The following is a 17598-nucleotide window of genomic DNA, read 5'->3' on the forward strand; positions in this document are numbered from 1 at the left end:
ACGTGGGGCGTGAGGTCTCCACAGTACATCGATGTTGTCGCCAGTGGTCGGCGGAAGGTGCACGTGCCCGTCGACCTGGGACCGGACCGCAGCGACGCACGGATGCACACCAAGACCGTAGGATCCTACGCAGTGCCGTAGGGAACCGCACCGCCACTTCCCAGCAAATTAGGGACACTGTTGCTCCTGGGGTATCGGCGAGGACCATTCGCAACCGTCTCCATGAAGCTGGGCTACGGTCCCGCACACCGTTAGGCCGTCTTCCGCTCACGCCCCAACATCGTGCAGCCCGCCTCCAGTAGTGTCGCGACAGGCGTGAATGGAGGGACGAATGGAGACGTGTCGTCTTCAGCGATGAGAGTCGCTTCTGCCTTGGTGCCAATGATGGTCGTATGCGTGTTTGGCGCCGTGTAGGTGAGCGCCACAATCAGGACTGCATACGACCGAGGCACACAGGGCCAACACCCGGCATCATGGTGTGGGGAGCGATCTCCTACACTGGCCGTACACCACTGGTGATCGTCGAGGGGACACTGAATAGTGCACGGTACATCCAAACCGTCATCGAACCCATCGTTCTACCATTCCTAGACCGGCAAGAGAACTTGCTGTTCCAACAGGACAATGCACGTCCGCATGTATCCCGTGCCACCCAACGTGCTCTAGAAGGTGTAAGTCAACTACCCTGGCCAGCAAGATCTCCGGACCTGTCCCCCATTGAGCATGTTTGGGACTGGATGAAGCGTCGTCTCACGCGGTCTGCACGTCCAGCACGAACGCTGGTCCAACTGAGGCGCCAGGTGGAAATGGCATGGCAAGCCGTTCCACAGGACTACATCCAGCATCTCTACGATCGTCTCCATGGGAGAATAGCAGCCTGCATTGCTGCGAAAGGTGGATATACACTGTACTACTGCCGACATTGTGCATGCTCTGTTGCCTGTGTCTATGTGCCTGTGGTTCTGTCAGTGTGATCATGTGATGTATCTGACCCCAGGAATGTGTCAATAAAGTTTCCCCTTCCTGAGACAATGAATTCACGGTGTTCTTATTTCAATTTCCAGGAGTGTAGTCGGCGCACGAGAGATGGGACACAGCATCTCAGAGGTAGCGATGAAGTGGGGAATTTCCCGTACGACCATTTCACGAGTGTATCGTGAATATCAGGAATCCTGTAAAACATCAAATCTCCGACATCGCTGCTGCCGGTAAAAGATCCTACAAGAACGGGACCAACGACGACTGAAGAGAATCGTTCAACTTTACAGAAGTGGAACCCTTCCTCAAATTGCTGCAGATTCCAATGCTGGGCCATCAGCGAGTGACAGCGTGCGAACCATTCAACGAAACATCATCGATATGGGCTTTCGGAGCCGAAGGCGTGTGCAGTGTGCAGTTGGAGTGATATGGGACCCCTGACAGGTCTAGATACTACCCTGACAGGTGACACGTTCGTAATGATCCTGTCTCATCATCTGCATCCAATCACGTCTATTGTGCGTTCCAACGGACTTGGGTAATTCCAGGTGGACATTGCGACACCCCACATGTCCAGAATTTCCACAGAGTGGCTCCAGGAACACTCTTCTGATTCTAAACACTTCCGGTGGCCACCAAATTCTGCAGACACGAACATTATTGACCCTATCTGGGATGCCTTGCAACGTACTGTTCAGGAGTAATCCCCGCTCACTCGTACTCTTTTGGATTTATGGACAACCCCGCAGGCTTCATAGTGTCAACACTACTTCAGACATTATTCGAGTCCATGACACGTCGTGCTGCGGCACTTCCGCATGCTCGCCGGGGCCGTACACGATATTAGGCGGGTGTACAACTTTCTTTGGCTCTTCAGTGTATAATTGAATCAGGCAAGTACGTGTTTGAAGTTAGGCTCAAGTTGTTTTCGAACTCTTCAGTAATTGTGTCATCCGAGTCTGGAGGTCGGTAAAAGGATCCGATTGTTATTTTATTCCGGTTGCCTAGTTGCTAGGTTCCTTTCAGAGTATGCTGATACAATAGCTCCATACTTAACAATCATATACAAGTGGTAGTTCGACGATAGATCCATACCCAAAGACTGCAACGTTGCACAGGTCACACCAATACTGAAGTTAGGAAATAGGAGTAATCCATTGTCCATTGAATTACGGGTCCAAATCCTTAACGTCGATATGCAACAGGATTTTGGAGCATATATTGTGTTCGAACATTATGTATTACCTCGAAGAGAAAAATCTATTGACACACTCAACACGGATTTAGAAAACATGGTTCTTGCGAAACTCAACTAGCTCTTTACTCACAGGAAGTGTTGAGTGCTATTGGCAAGGGATTTCGAATTCAATCCGCTTTTCTAGACTTCCAGAATGCTCTTCACACTTTACACCACAAGCGTCTTGTAATCAAATTGCCTGATTATGGAACATAGTCTGAGTTATGCAACTGGATTCATTGTTGCCTGTCAGAGAGGTCACAGTTCGTACTAATTGAGGGAAAGTCATCGAATAAAAACAGGAGCGACATCTGACTTCCACAAGGTAGTGCTATAAGCCACCTGCTGTTCTTTAACTGTATCAACGATTTAGAAGACAATATGAGCAGTCGTCTAGTAAAATCATCCGAAAATGAGAACAAACTGGAAAACGATTTAGAGAATATATCTGTATGATGCGAAAATTGGCAATTGACTCCGAATAAGGAATCTATTAAACTTCGGTTACACGATGAACCAGTCAAATATAAAAGTCGTAAATTGAACTATGTGTAAATACCTAGGTATTACAGCCACGACCAACTTCAACTGGAAAGAAAGCGTAGAAAATTTTGTGAGGAAGGCGAACGAAAGACTACCTTTTATTGGTGAAATACTGAAGATTCAACAGATCTACTAAAGAGACTACCTACACAACGCTTGTCCGTCCTTTTTTGGAGTACTGCTCCGTGGTTCAGGATCCTCACTACATAGGAGCGCATCGAGAAAGTTCAAGGAAGAACAGAACGTTTTGTATTGTTGAGAAACAGGTGAGAGAGTGTCTCGGAGATGATACAGGATCTAGGATGGACATCATTGAAACAAACGCGTTACACATTGCGGCGGAATCTTCTCACGAAATTTCAATCACCAACTTTGTCCTCGGAATGCGAAAATATTATTTTGACCCTGACCTACATAGGAAGAAAAGGTTATCACAATAAAATCAGGGAAAACAGATCTCTCACGGAAAGATATGGGTGTTCGTTTCTTCCATGCGCTGTTCGACAGTGGAATAATGGAGAATTATTGTGTTGATGGTGCCAGGCACTTAAGTGTGATTTTCAGAGTATCCTTGTAGATGTAGATGTAGATGTAGTCAGAGAAGCCAGCAGTCATTCTGATTTTTCTTTTACATGTCTCTCTCTCTGAAATACTGACAACGTTTCCAGTGATGAGATGTTATTAACAATTTGCCTGCTAGCAGAGGTCTCCTGTACGGTAAACATTTTGTTTCTTTCGGCTTTACTAGTAAAAAAAAACAGACGTCAGCCGCCATATAATAGTTTGCATTAGACTCCAGCTCTCAAACGCAGTGGTTTAAGTCAGTTCCTCACTGTGGTTCCTTTTCTTAAGATCTACAAAATACCATTGCTTTTAGGATTGGTTCAAATGGCTCTGAGGACTATGGGACTTAACATCTATGGTCATCAGTCCCCTAGAACTTAGAACTACTTAAACCTAACTAACCTAAGGACATCACAGAACACTCAGTCATCACGAGGCAGAGAAAATCCCTGACCCCGCCGGGAATCGAACCCGGGAACCCGGGCGTGGGAAGCGAGAACGCTACCGCACGACCACGAGCTGCGGACGCTTTTGGGATTCATTTGCAACTTTGTAATACCCTTTTCTGACGGTGTTGCCGGAAAATTATGCTTCTCTTGCTGCATTAATGTAACACCTGTGCAATGGCATTGGCGTACTAGTCGTTTACTGGTTTACGCACGACATCCGATCCGACCAGTGGTTACATCTCATATTAGCGTCCGTCTACAGTTTCATATTCCACCTTCTGCACAGGTCCTAACAAGTTGGGGCTTGCAAAAGTACTTAGCGAGTCAATACTTTAACAATCTTCGGTAAATCACCAGCTCTGTAGAAATGCATGTGTGCTCTCTTCAGGAAAGGCTGAGGCTTGCAAAAACGCGAGTTCAGGCTTGGTGCTATCAACATGTGTGTCATAACGCCAAACAAATACTCTTCAAATCATACTCTAACGTACAGATATCAGCGGCTCACTGCCTGTCACAGTCACTAACGCAGAGTGTAGACCACTCACGTTCGAACACTCGAATATTTAATGTAAATGCACACAGAAGGATGAACAGAGGCAGAGTGGCGGTGTTTCCCTACAGCAATGGTTCGTCTTTTACTTAGAGTGGGAAATTGTAAAATTTGTGGTATGTACTATGGGACCAAACTGCTGAGGTCATCGGTCCCTAGGCTTACACACTTCTTAATCTAACAAACTAATTTACGCTAAGGAAAACACACACACAAACGTCTAAGGGAGAACTCAAACCTCCGAGGGGGGAAGCCACGCGAACCGTGGCAAGACGCCCAAGACCGCACGGCTAGCAAGCGCAGCCTTAGAGTGGGTATATGTGTGAAAAAGTCAGCTACAATTATTAGAAAGTACAGAAAATGCCCATTAGTTCGCTGCTAGTAATGTCAATTAAGGTACGGAACGTGAAAGCAGCCACTAAGTATGGTAATGTTGCCCACCCGGCCAGCCGCGCGGTCTAACACGCAGCTTCCCGAGCGGAAAGGCGTGCCGGTCCCCGGCACGAATCCCACCGGTGGATTAGTGTCGCGGTCCGGTGTGACAACCAGCCTGCGGATGGTTTTTAAGGCGGTTTTCCATCTGCCTCGGCGAATGCGGGCGGGTTCCACTTGTTCCGCCTCAGTTACACTATGTCGGCGATTGCTGCGCAAACACTGTCTCCACGTACGCGTATACCATAATTACTCTATCAAGCAAACATTTGGGGCTACACTCGTCTAGTGTGAGAGGTTCCCGTGGTGGAGGGGAGGGGGGGGGGCAATGGGGGCCGAACAGCACAATAACCCTACGTTTGGTGTGGGGGCGACGGTGGGATGGGTGGACTGCTGTGGCCTGTTGTACGTTTGTGAACCACTGAGAGCTACAGTGGGACGAAGCCTCTCGTCGCTTCTAGGTACCCGGTTTAATACACGATACACACAATGGTAATGTTGGCTAGCATTTTTATGGGGGCTAACAAAAAATTCAAATGGCTCTGAGCACTATGGGACTTAACATCTGAGGTCATCAGTCCCCTAGAACTTAGAACTACTTAAACCTAACTAACCTAAGGACATCACACACATCCATGCCCGAGGCAGGATTCGAACCTGCGACCGTAGTGGTCGCGCGGTTCCAGACTGAATCGCCTAGAACCGCTCGGCCACACCGGCCGGAGGGGGCTAACATTTTTTTCGCCATTTTGCATAATTCACCACGACATTATTAAATTATACACATAAACGATAATTTCAAAGTCTGTTACACTAATATTTACTGACATTTTACAGACTATGCTGTGATTTGATTAATTTATACTGGCGAAGTGTCTTACTTTGTAAATTATGTTAATGTTGGCATCCATTTTTTAACACTCCTGTTCATATTCTCACTACAGCTTACAGACCTCGAATGACAAATAATAAAATTAATTAGTTAATAAAATTTTTTAGTTATAACAAAGACCCACATCCTGATCCTCTCATTACAGAGCAAAGGCCTAGAGTGGAGAGAAAATTGCGTGAATGCAGTAGAGGCTCACAGCTACTGGCCAAGTGCAGCAATGGATGATAAATAATTGTAATCACTGTCGTACTTTTGAGCATAGGCTACATAATAGGACGAAAGCCTGATGACGTTGGCCTGGACCGAAACGGCGGAGGGGTTGTGCAGGGCAGTGACCTTGAATGCAACTAGTACAATTGCATCAGCACACTGTAAGTGATAATTATTACTACAAATAAAGTGGGCTGAAATCTCCACCCTATTGCGTAGCTTGACCAGGAAATTTATTCGCACCGTTCTGCATGATTTCTCTATAATTTTCCAGTAACAGTAGTCTTGAGGCAATGTCTCTACAGAAGCATCCGGTTACCATTTTCTATCCACCTTTGACATTTATCTTCACTTTAATTGTTTCGAACTCGTAATATGTGCTCATCTCACTAGATAATAACGCTTCCACCACCGTCATCCACCTAAGTTTGCGATATACTTTGCAGTTTGAATTTAAAATTTCATTGTTATTAGCATCTGGCTTCGACCATCTTTCTATTCCGACTCCTATGTGAGCACTGTTACCGTTTATAAGTCACAGTAGTCCTGAGACCTTTTTATAGACCAACCTGTAGTTAACTAATAGTGTATGAACATTTCATTTTTCCGATCTGTCATGACGAATGCAGTCCGTATTCATTTATGATGATGGAATTACTACTCCCTGTCTGTAACAAAACGTATCTTACTGGATCTATGCCGTGATTTATCTATCCTAAAAAAACCACATGATCTCGCAAAATTCGAAAGTGAATCAGGAGGCAGCAAGACTCAGGACATCTCAAATCCGTTAGAAGTTCAAGAAGTCTTTTGATAGCTATGAACTGGCATCCGACAACATAATGAATGTGTGTCGTAATGATGGTATCGGTGAATACAGCTAATAGGGCATCGAGAGGAATTCATCATAGTTCTTAAATCCAGTATATACAAACCCGACCGCGCGATTGCACAAATCCTTTTCGAAAAATATGTTAAGAATACGTGAGAACTGCAACACATAAGAGTAAAACTAATTAACAAATGTACTGATGCGCTATAAAGAAGTTCTTCTGGAAAAACAACCACATGTCCTAAGAATCCTCGGTTGATTCCTCGATACAGATCACGAGCAGAAGGTTCTGGAACACGGCGTTCTCGGCGCTGTGTCTTGTAAATCGGCCGATTATCGAGTCACTCCGCACAATGTCAGGTAACCGTTATTTCATGTCACTTATGGATTAGTTAGATATATTTCATAGTGCTGCCAACCGTACTTACTTGAGGTAATTTCTACGGAGGACTGGTGGCCTTAATAATGTGATTGATCAGTATACAGCATAGGCTGCATTCCACTGTATTTTTCTGATTGGTCAGAATTGGCGCGAAACAAATCTGTCATTTCAGGCGTTTGTCCACTATGCAGTAGTTCATGAATGGTTGCAGCCATTCCCACTTTGCTAAAAAAATTGAACTTCGTTTTATTAGTAGTTGTTTAAAATTTGATAAGATAGGGAAAGAAAGATTAATGTCCGAACATTAGTAGCGAGTAAATTGGTCATTGACAACGCTATTTTGATTAATATTTCTATGACATTTAGTTGCTGATCAAATAATTCGTGCTCTAATCCTGTTTGCCCTCTCCGAATCCTATTGGTAAAGTTCCAGAGCAGATTAACAGTATTTGTCGGTGGACCGGACAACTCAATTATTTGAAGGATGTCCAAAAGTTTCTCCTGTCTGTGGGAATTACTTCAGGCTTCCCTCTACCGACGGCTGGCGGGCGAGTTTTCTGCGAAGTGGTAGTTTCTTCTTCCTGTATTCTCAGTAATTCTGCGTTGTAATGCGCTCATAAACAAAATCTCCCACTCAGAATTATCTTTTTATCGTGTATCATGACAGCCCTGAAACACTTCCTTGATGTTAGGTTTTCCTCCAAAGATTTTCGTCTGTGCGGGACATTCATATCTCTGTTTGATCTAAATACGTTTTCTACGAAGGCCCCATACGAATGTGAGCTATGTTCCACAGATGCACTAATTAATCTCAGAGGTATAAAAATGCAATTCTACGGCCATTTTGAAACATCAAACGGCTGATATAGTGGCAACAGGGCATGCGGTTTAGCATCTAATAAGAAATTCAACATGACGTGTTACAGTGACGTTGGAGACATTCAGACCGCAAAACATTTTAGTATGTGGCTTGATAAGCCCGGTAAATTTCCATGAAAGACTGGAACATTTTTGCTGTGCCCTCTTGGATGGTAAGTTTGATTATTCCAAGGATTGTATAAAGAATTTCAACAATGTACAGCGTACAGTTCATTATTGACAGCCATCTATATTGGACGGTGTGTCGACTGCGATTGAAAGTGGAGAAATATGAGTTTCCTGCTTTTATTAAAAAAATTTACTTGAACTGTTGGACTGCCACACAAATCGAAACAGAACTGTATTACGTTCACACGGACTCTGCAACATAACTGAAGACCATTTACTTTTGGATTAATGAATTTAAACATTGTCGGATGACCACTGAAGAGGGGCGCATCTCGTGGTCGTGCGGTAGCGTTCTCGCTTCCCACGCCCGGGTTCCCGGGTTCGATTCCCGGCGGGGTCAGGGATTTTCTCTGCCTCGTGATGGCTGGGTGTTGTGTGATGTCCTTAGGTTAGTTAGGTTTAAGTAGTTCTAAGTTCTAGGGGACTGATGACCATAGATGTTAAGTCCCATAGTGCTCAGAGCCACCACTGAAGACGGATCATGGTCCGGCCATCCGACTGAAATCACCACGGATGAGTGAACTGACAAAATCCATACATGGTAACGCAACCGAATGAAAATTCATGAGATTGCTTTGAATGTACGCATATCAACTGACAGAGTCCATAATATCCTGAGTGGATAACTGGTTATGAAGAAGCTCTGTGCAAGGCGAGTGCCGCGATAACTCATAGTCGACCTAAACCGCATCCGACACAACATTTCAACACAAAGCCAGCCGTTGTTTAATCACAAACCGCAAGACTTCTTGCGCCGATATGCGACTTTTAATGAAACCTGGATCCATAATTACACACCAGAATAAAATCAGCATTCAAAACAATCGACAAAAGCTGGTGAAAGTAATGTAATGTGTGTGAAATCTTATGGGACTTAACTGCTAAGGTCATCAGTCCCTAAGCTTACACACTACTTAACCTAAATTATCTTAAGGACAAATACACACACCCATGCCCGAGGAAGGACTCGAACATCCGCCGGGATCAGCCGCACAGTCCATGACTGCAGCGCCCGAGACCGCTCGGCTAATCCCTCGCGGCAGCTAGTGAAAGAGCACCGAAGAAGGCAAAGACCATTTTATACTCTGTAAGGTGATGGCCACTGTCTTTTGCTATTCCTAAGAAATAACTTCCATAGATTACTTGGAGAAAAGCAGACCCATAACTGGACTCTATTATCTTGCAGTGTTGGATTGTCTGAAACTTAGGTTGACCAAGGTTGGCACGCAGAAAAGTACTCTCTCGCAAGGACAATGCACCATCCCAGACGTCAGCGACAACAATGCCTAAAGGGCTCGAACTGAACTGGACTTTGAATTAGTTTCTCATCCACCCTATTCACCAGACTTAGCCCCAAGTGGTTTTTTTCCTGTTCCCTAACTTGAAACTTTTGCTTGCTGGGAAGAAATTTTAATCAAATGAAATGATAGCTGGAGTCAACGAGTATCTAGTAGAGCTTGACAGAATTTTATTTTTCCGATGGGATGAAAAAGTCGGAGGATCGCTGGACCACGTGCATACCCCTCAAAGGATACTGTGTCGAGATGTGAAGTGTTTATGAAACACGCATTTTTTCTTATATTTCTACCAAGAATATCAAACCACCCTTATAATTTTGGTCATACTTACTGAAATCCTTCGGCGATTCTGCACTATGGAAAATTTTTCAAAATCATTGAGCTGTGGCGGCTGTTATACAGGGTGATTCAAAAAGAATACCACAACTTTAGGAATTTAAAAGTCTGCAACGACAAAAGGCGGAGCTAAGCACTATCTGTCGGCGAATTAAGGGAGCTATACAGTTTCATTTAGTTGTACATTTGTTCGCTTGAGGCGCTGTTGACTAGGTGTCAGCGTCAGTTGATGCTAAGATGGCGACCGCTCAACAGAAAGCTTTTTGTGTTATTGAGTACGGCAGAAGTGAATCGACGACAGTTGTTCAGCGTGCATTTCGAACGAAGTATGGTGTTAAACCTCCTGATAGGTGGTGTATTAAACGTTGGTATAAACAGTCTACAGAGAATGGGTGTTTGTGCAAAGGGAAAAGTTCTGGACGGCCGAGAACGAGTGATGAAAATGTAGCACGCATCCAGCAAGCAGTAACTGGACTACAGTATCTGGAGATGTTCCCTCAGCTCGAACAAGAAGCACAACAATTCATATTTCAGCAGGATGGAGCGCCACCACATTGGCACTTATCTGTCCGTAACTACCTGAACGTCAACTAGTCGAGGCGATGGATCGGCCGCCAGGCAGCCCGTGACAGAGCACTTCATCACTGGCCTCCAAGAAGCCCTGATCTTACCCCCTGCGATTTTTTCTTATGGGGGTATGTTAAGGATATGGTGTTTCGGCCACCTCTCCCAGCCACCATTGATGATTTGAAACGAGAAATAACAGCAGCTATCCAAACTGTTACGCCTGATATGCTACAGAGAGTGTGGAACGAGTTGGAGTATCGGGTTGATATTGCTCGAGTGTCTGGAGGGGGCCATATTGAACATCTCTGAACTTGTTTTTGAGTGAAAAAAAACCTTTTTAAATACTCTTTGTAATGATGTATAACAGAAGGTTATATTATGTTTCTTTCATTAAATACACATTTTTAAAGTTGTGGTATTCTTTTTGAATCACCCTGTATTGTCAGTATGGCATTCCACTGACGCCAACAACAGCTTAGGTTCCCAATATCGATTCGATCGTGTGTCGCCGACTAGGGTATTTGGTCGAGGTGTGTGTGTTGTTGGCTTGGCGGGGCCTGCAGAGGTCAGTTGGCCCAGGGGCACGTGGCTAGCAGGTAGTGGCTTTTCGGAGATTCAGGCTGTTCGGCGCGGGTGTCGAGGAACGGCGTAAAGTCAAATCGGTTGGCGGCAAGCCTGGCCGGCTCGCTTAAGAATTGGTAACAGCAGGTGGTGCGAAGACGGACGGACGTCGCGTGCAACCTGGTGGACAAGTTCACGGCCTACTCTTCAAACTTAAGGTTTACGCCATCTCGAAGATCACCTGTATGGGTAGGAGGCAATAACTCCATTGCTGGAGTCCTGCAAGTCGCGCCTTCTTCGCACGTAAGTGGAGTTATGTGTTGTTTTCTTATTCTGAGTAGTTGATATTGTAAAGCCGTGTCTGTCATTTGGATTGGAGCCTACCAGTGTTCGAGCGTGTGAACAACGGTCAGTGTTACTAATTCCAATTTATGTTCCAGAGCATTTCCTGTGATACGATTCGTGAAGGGAATAAATTGTGGCTCGATCTGTGCAAGAGGCAAGGTGGTCTATGAGTAAGTACCTGTCACTGCATGAGAAGGCGCTGATATGATCCATAGCGAATACTAGCAACTTTAAGGAGTTTTAAATTTAACCTATTGGTAACCGCTTGCCATTAATCTATTTTCTTTCTCCCTAACCATTTTGCCTGAAGCTTTATTTGCCCAGATTACTGTTCCCTGGTCTCCTGTGTTGGCATGGTAGCTTTGGCGGCAAAAGACGCGTTCCCTGGGCCCACAGCACAGGCGTGTTTGTTTGTTGGCGTGGCGGCGCTCCGGCCGTCGCACGGCGTCCAGGTTGACCGGCAGCCTGCCACCCCAACCAGCAGCGTCGGTCGGCGTGGCTCAAGTGAAGTAAAGTTGATTGTTTCATGTGTGCCACGGCGGATTGTCGCCGCTCAAGCGGGAACCAGTAGTTAGATCCGTTTGGTGAATTTAAAGAGCTCAGGAGGATAAGACGTGTTTGTCAAGCCTGAGGTTCTTCCACACTGTACGTCTGTAACTGTTGTCTTACAGCTGGTACCCTTATTACGACTTCCCAGCGTTTTAGGTTTAAGACCTGTTACTTATCAATGTAAACTGGCGAACCTTACAGCGATCCAGAGTCATTAGCCACTGCACTTGCTGTGATATTTGGCCGCTCGTTCCTTGTTGGCTGTGTGATAGCCATCTGCTGTAGCTCTCAGCTTACTTTGAATTTTTCGCAATTGTATGGTTATTAAGGATTGTGTCAAAGTTTCTGCTGTTGTGTACCAGCTGAAGTACACTTCAATTGCATGTACTTCATCTTATCTTGAATTTTGGCTAATTGTATAGTTATTGAAGGTTGTGTCAAAGTTTCTGCTGGTATGTACCAGCTGAAGTACTGGTCAGTTTCATGTTCTTCAACTTAGCTTGAATTCTGGGTAACTGTAGAGTTATTAAAGGTCGTGTCCAAGTTTCTGCTGGTCTGTATCATTTGAAGTATATTTCAATTGCATGTATTTCAACTTCTTTTGAAATGTGGGCAATTGTGTTTTTATTAGGCGTTGTTGTTAATGTTGGGTTGCAATATATGGGTGATAATTTATGTTTAAACTTTATACCTTTCCAGTTAGTCTGTTTGAGCGACTGCGTATTTTCTGGTTTAGGGCATTTCTTGTTGAGATATTTAGATTAAAGTTCAGTCTTGATCACGTTATGTCTGTTTTAATGAGTAACCGGTTTCGGTTTTTTCTATAAAACCATCATCAGACCCATTGGCTCCTTTGGGTTGGTAGGTTGAGCTCTCCTTGCTGCTGTGCAGTCAACTGATCAGTTGACTGCACAGCAGCAAGGAGAGCTCAACCTACCAACCCAAAGGAGCCAATGGGTCTGATGATGGTTTTATAGAAAAAACCGAAACCGGTTACTCATTAAAACAGACATAACGTGATCAAGACTGAACTTTAATCTAAATATAACAATTAATTGATCACTGTATTCCAAAAATGTTTACCAAAATTTCTTATTGAGGGTTATTCATTGCTAAGCGGGCTTTCAACAGCTAAAATCTGTGGTGGGTCTTGTGAACATCCAGGCATTTGGATGAATGTTGTCCAAATGTGTAACGCTCATCTAGGCTTGCAGTTTGTTAGTACATTTAGCCGGCCGGAGTGGCCATGCGGTTCTAGGCGCTAGTCTGGAGCCGAGCGACGGCTACGGTCGCAGGTTCGAATCCTGCCTCGGGCATGGATGTGTGTGATGTCCTTAGGTTGGTTAGGTTTAATTAGTTCTAAGTTCTAAGCGACTGATGACCCCAGAAGTTAAGTGGCATAGTGCTCAGAGCCATTTGAACCATTTTTTTTGTTAGTACATTCAATAACTGTTATTGCAATTCACTTGGTTGATAAAACTTGTTTTGAACTTGCTTGCAGTCACACACAGTTCATGTAACTTTTCTCGTTTTTCAGAACTCTGTCCTTCCGCTTTTAATGTCCTTTTCTTAATAGTAGGGTTGTTAATGTTGTATTTTAAATGAACTGGGCAGTACTTAGTACATTTAACGGCTGTTATTCTAAGCCATCTGGTTGATAAAAACTACTTGCACCCACACCAAGTGACTTTTCTTGTTTTCGGGAACTCTGTGCTTCCGATTTTCATGTTCTGTGTTAAACGGTATAATTGTTAGCTTTTTTTAAAATGATTTGAGCCTGGGCCCTTTGTGCCACCCCCTGAGACCCCGTGACGAGTCCGAGCGGCAGTATGGGGTGTCAAAATAATGGGTGAAATATGAGTAAAAGGGGTTGTGACGACCTTACGATCGAGTGACATGGTGGTGTTGTGCAGAATGGTGGGGAAGTTTGGTGCCAGCATGACTTCATTATTCGACCGTACACGTCACATGACGTTCTATTTTTCCCATTGTATCCACATCTTGCCGTTTGCAGCGTCGTCGAGCTTGTGGGTACGTAGCAGCTGCGCACTCTTGAATCGTTATATATGAATGTTTTATGCAACTTTGAGCTTAATTTCAAATGTGTATTATTATTGTTATTTTACTATTATTATTATTATTATTATTATTATTGGTAATAGCAGTGGTCGGACACAAAGCATTGCCAGCCTGAAGTCTCCCGATTTCTGCCATTCAGAAGTAATGAGCCCAGCAGTCAAGTGATTTACAGACAGTAAGCCTATGTATAGTTCATACTTTTAATTTTAATGATTCTATATGGGGACGTAAGGTGTGGGTGAAGGAAGTGGGAGAGTAGTGGTGCAGTCGTTGCATGTTTTGTAACATGTGTCCACCCTCAACATGGATAGTTTGCTGTATTTTCTGACAAGTAGTTTCACATAACAGTAACAATGCACTGAAAACTGCCTCATCACTATATAAGCAGTATATTACAGTAACTTGTATCAATTGCCTCATTCACTTATTAGCTAATGGTTTAACAAAATACGGACAAAAACTAAATATACACTACTGGCCTTTAAAATTGCTACACCACGAAGATGACGTGCTACAGACGCGAAATTTAACCAAGAGGAAGAAGATGCTGTGATAAGCAAATGATTAGCTTTTCAGAGCTTTCACACGAGGTTGGAGCCGGTGGCGACACCAACAACGTGCTGACATGAAGAAAGTTTCCAACCGATTTGTCATACACAAACATCAGTTGACTGGCGTTGCCTGGTGAAACGTTGTTGTGATGCCTCGTATAAGAAAGAGAAATGCGTACCAGCACGTTTCCGACTTTGGTAAAAGTCGGTTTGTAGCCTACCGCGATTGCTGCTCGTGTTGGTCGAGATCCAATGACTGTTAGCAGAATATGGACTCGGTGGGTTCAAGAGGTTAATACGGAACGCCGTGCTGGATCCCAACGGCTTCGTATTACTAGCAGTCAAAACGATAGGCATCTTATCCGCATGGCTGTAACGGATCGTGCAGCCACGTCTCGATCCCTGAGTCAACAGATGGGGACGTTTGCAAGACAACAACCATCTGCACGAACAGTTCGACGACGTTTGCAGCAGCATGGACTATCAGCTCGGAGACTATGGCTGCGGTTACCCTTGACGTTGCATCACAGACAGGAGCGCCTGCGATGGTGTACTCAACGACCAACCTGGGTGCACGAATGGCAAAACGTCGTTTTTTCGGATGAATCCAGGTTCTGTTTACAGCATCATGATGGTCGCATCCGTGTTTGGCGACATCGCGGTGAACGCACATTGGAAGCGTGTATTCGTCATCGCCATACTGGCGTATCACCTGGCGTGATGGTATGGGGTGCCATTGATTACACGTCTCGGTCACCTCTTGCTCGCATTGACGGCACTTTCAACAGTGGACGTTACATTTTAGATGTGTTACGACCAGTGGCTCTAGCCTTCATTCGATCCTGCGAAACCCTGCATTTCAGCAGGATAATGCACGACCACATGTTGCAGGTCCTGTACGGGCCCTTCTGGATACACAAAATGTTCAACTGTTGCCCTGGCGAGCACATTCTCCAGATCTCTCAGCAACCGAAAACGTCTGGTCAATGGTGGTCGAGCAACTGGCTCGTCACAATAAGCCAGTCACTACTGTTGATGAACTGTGGTATCGTGTTGAAGCTGCATAGGAATTTTACAGCATCTAGCCTTAAAAATGGTTCAAATGGCTCTGAGCACTATTGGGCTTAACATCTGATGTCATCACTCCCCTGGAACTTAGAACTACTTAAACCTAACTGACCTAAGGACATCACACACATCCATGCCCGAGGCAGGATTCGAACCAGCGACCGTAGCGGTCTCGCGGTTCCAGACTGGAGCGCTTAGAACCGCTCGGCCACTGCGGCCGGCATCTAGTCTTAAACTGTCTCTGGATTGACTTGTTTCGTTACACTGCCCACCTAACACTGCGAGGTATCGGAAGTGGTTGGAAGTATTCTGGAAAATACGAATAAGCTACGAGGAAAGACTGTAGTGGACTGACAAGGCAGCCAGTCCACAGTGACGGGTAACCGAAAGGCACGCGTACACACACGCCGACTGGCGTTAAGTCTGAAACAGGATACGTGATGAAAGCTATAAAGAAAAGAAAGGAGCTTCTCGTATACTTAACTTTAATTCATTGTGGTACATTTCTCTTGATAATACAAGTGAGACTCTCTCCAGATATGGTTAATGCGCCTTGCTAGGTCGTAGCCATTAACTTAGCTGAAGGCTATTCTAACTGTCTCTCGGCAATTGAGAGAAAGGCTTCGTACGTGTAGTCGCTAGCAATGTCGTCCGTACAACTGGGGCGAGTGCTAGTAAGTCTTTCGAGACCTGCCGTGTGGTGGCGCTCGATCTGCGATCCTGACAGTGGCGACACGCGGGTCCGACATGTACTAATGGACCGCGGCCGATTTAAGCTACCACCTAGCAAGTGTGGTGTCTGGCGGTGACACCGCATTCCTCCCCCGCAAATCGGCGAACGGTCGTGTGATAAGGCTTCCGCCCGCCGTGGGGAGGACCTCATGTTGACGTATGCGATGAGGTGGGGAGCCTAACAACAGGCGAGGCTGTGCCACCCGCACCCGGCCATTCGGTCCGAGGGGAGCTAGGAAACGCCTGAAATCCTAGTCCAGGGTGCACGTCAACATGCGGTGTATGCGCCCGTAGAGAGACAGGAGGGGCCGAAGGGTCGACCTCCACGTGGTCGGAGCACCCGACGCGCGATGACGCCATGTGGTCCGGAGCGGGCAAGAGGTCCATGGTGGAGGACAGCTGGTCACGGGAAGCGATTGGCGGCGCGTGACCCAGGGAGGCGCTGGGCGGCTGCAGCGAAGCGTCCACTGCGGGCGGCGCCGGTGGGAGAACAGGCGGCGGCGGCGGCGGCGGCGGCGCGTCGCTATGGGGCAAAATGGAAGGCATCGTCGGTAACACCTGGGGATGAGGCGAGCCAGTAGATGGGTCCCCAGGGCGCTGACCGGACGGCACCGTTGCTGAAAGCAGACGGGGAGCGGCAGAACCCAGGCGACGGCAGAGGCGCAGCTGATTGAGATGCCGACGCACCTCACCAGAGGCCCCCAAAACCAAATACATCGTGCGGCCGAGGCAGCGAAGAATGCGCCCTGCGAGCCAACGCTGTGAACCTCGATAGTTGCGATAAAATACAACTTCGCCAGGAGCAAAAGCAGGAGTCTGCCGCTGCACAGGAACCTGATGCGTCGGATGCAGCAAAGACATCAAGGTTCGATGAGGACGACCATGGAGCAACTCAGCCGGCGAGCGACCATCGCGGGGCTGAGAGCGATACAAGGACAAAAAGAGCAATAACGCGTCCTCCCGAGAATGCGACTCTTTCAACTTCAACATCTGTGACGTGAAAGTCCGGACCAATCGTTCAGCGGCACCATTTGACTGAGGCGAAAACGGCGCGGACGTCAGATGTTGAATACCATTGGCCTTGCAGAATGACTGAAAATCCGGGGACATGAACTGTGGGCCATTGTCGGAAACAATAGTCTGCGGAAGACCTTCAATGCAAAAAATAGTGGCTAACGCTTGGATGGTGGCAGATGACGTCGTGGAAGACATCCGGACAACAAAAGGAAAATTACTGAAAGAATCGACCACAACCAACCATGGAGCATTCCAGAATGGACCGGCAAAATCTATGTGCAAGCGTTGCCAAGGGGAAGTGGCTTTCGGCCATGCAAAGAATTTCCGCGGCGGCGCGGATTGTTGTTCGGCACACGCCAGGCAAGAAGAGCACATATCG

This window comes from Schistocerca nitens, chromosome 2, assembly GCF_023898315.1.
Source record: "Schistocerca nitens isolate TAMUIC-IGC-003100 chromosome 2, iqSchNite1.1, whole genome shotgun sequence".
Taxonomy (NCBI): Eukaryota; Metazoa; Arthropoda; class Insecta; order Orthoptera; family Acrididae; genus Schistocerca; species Schistocerca nitens.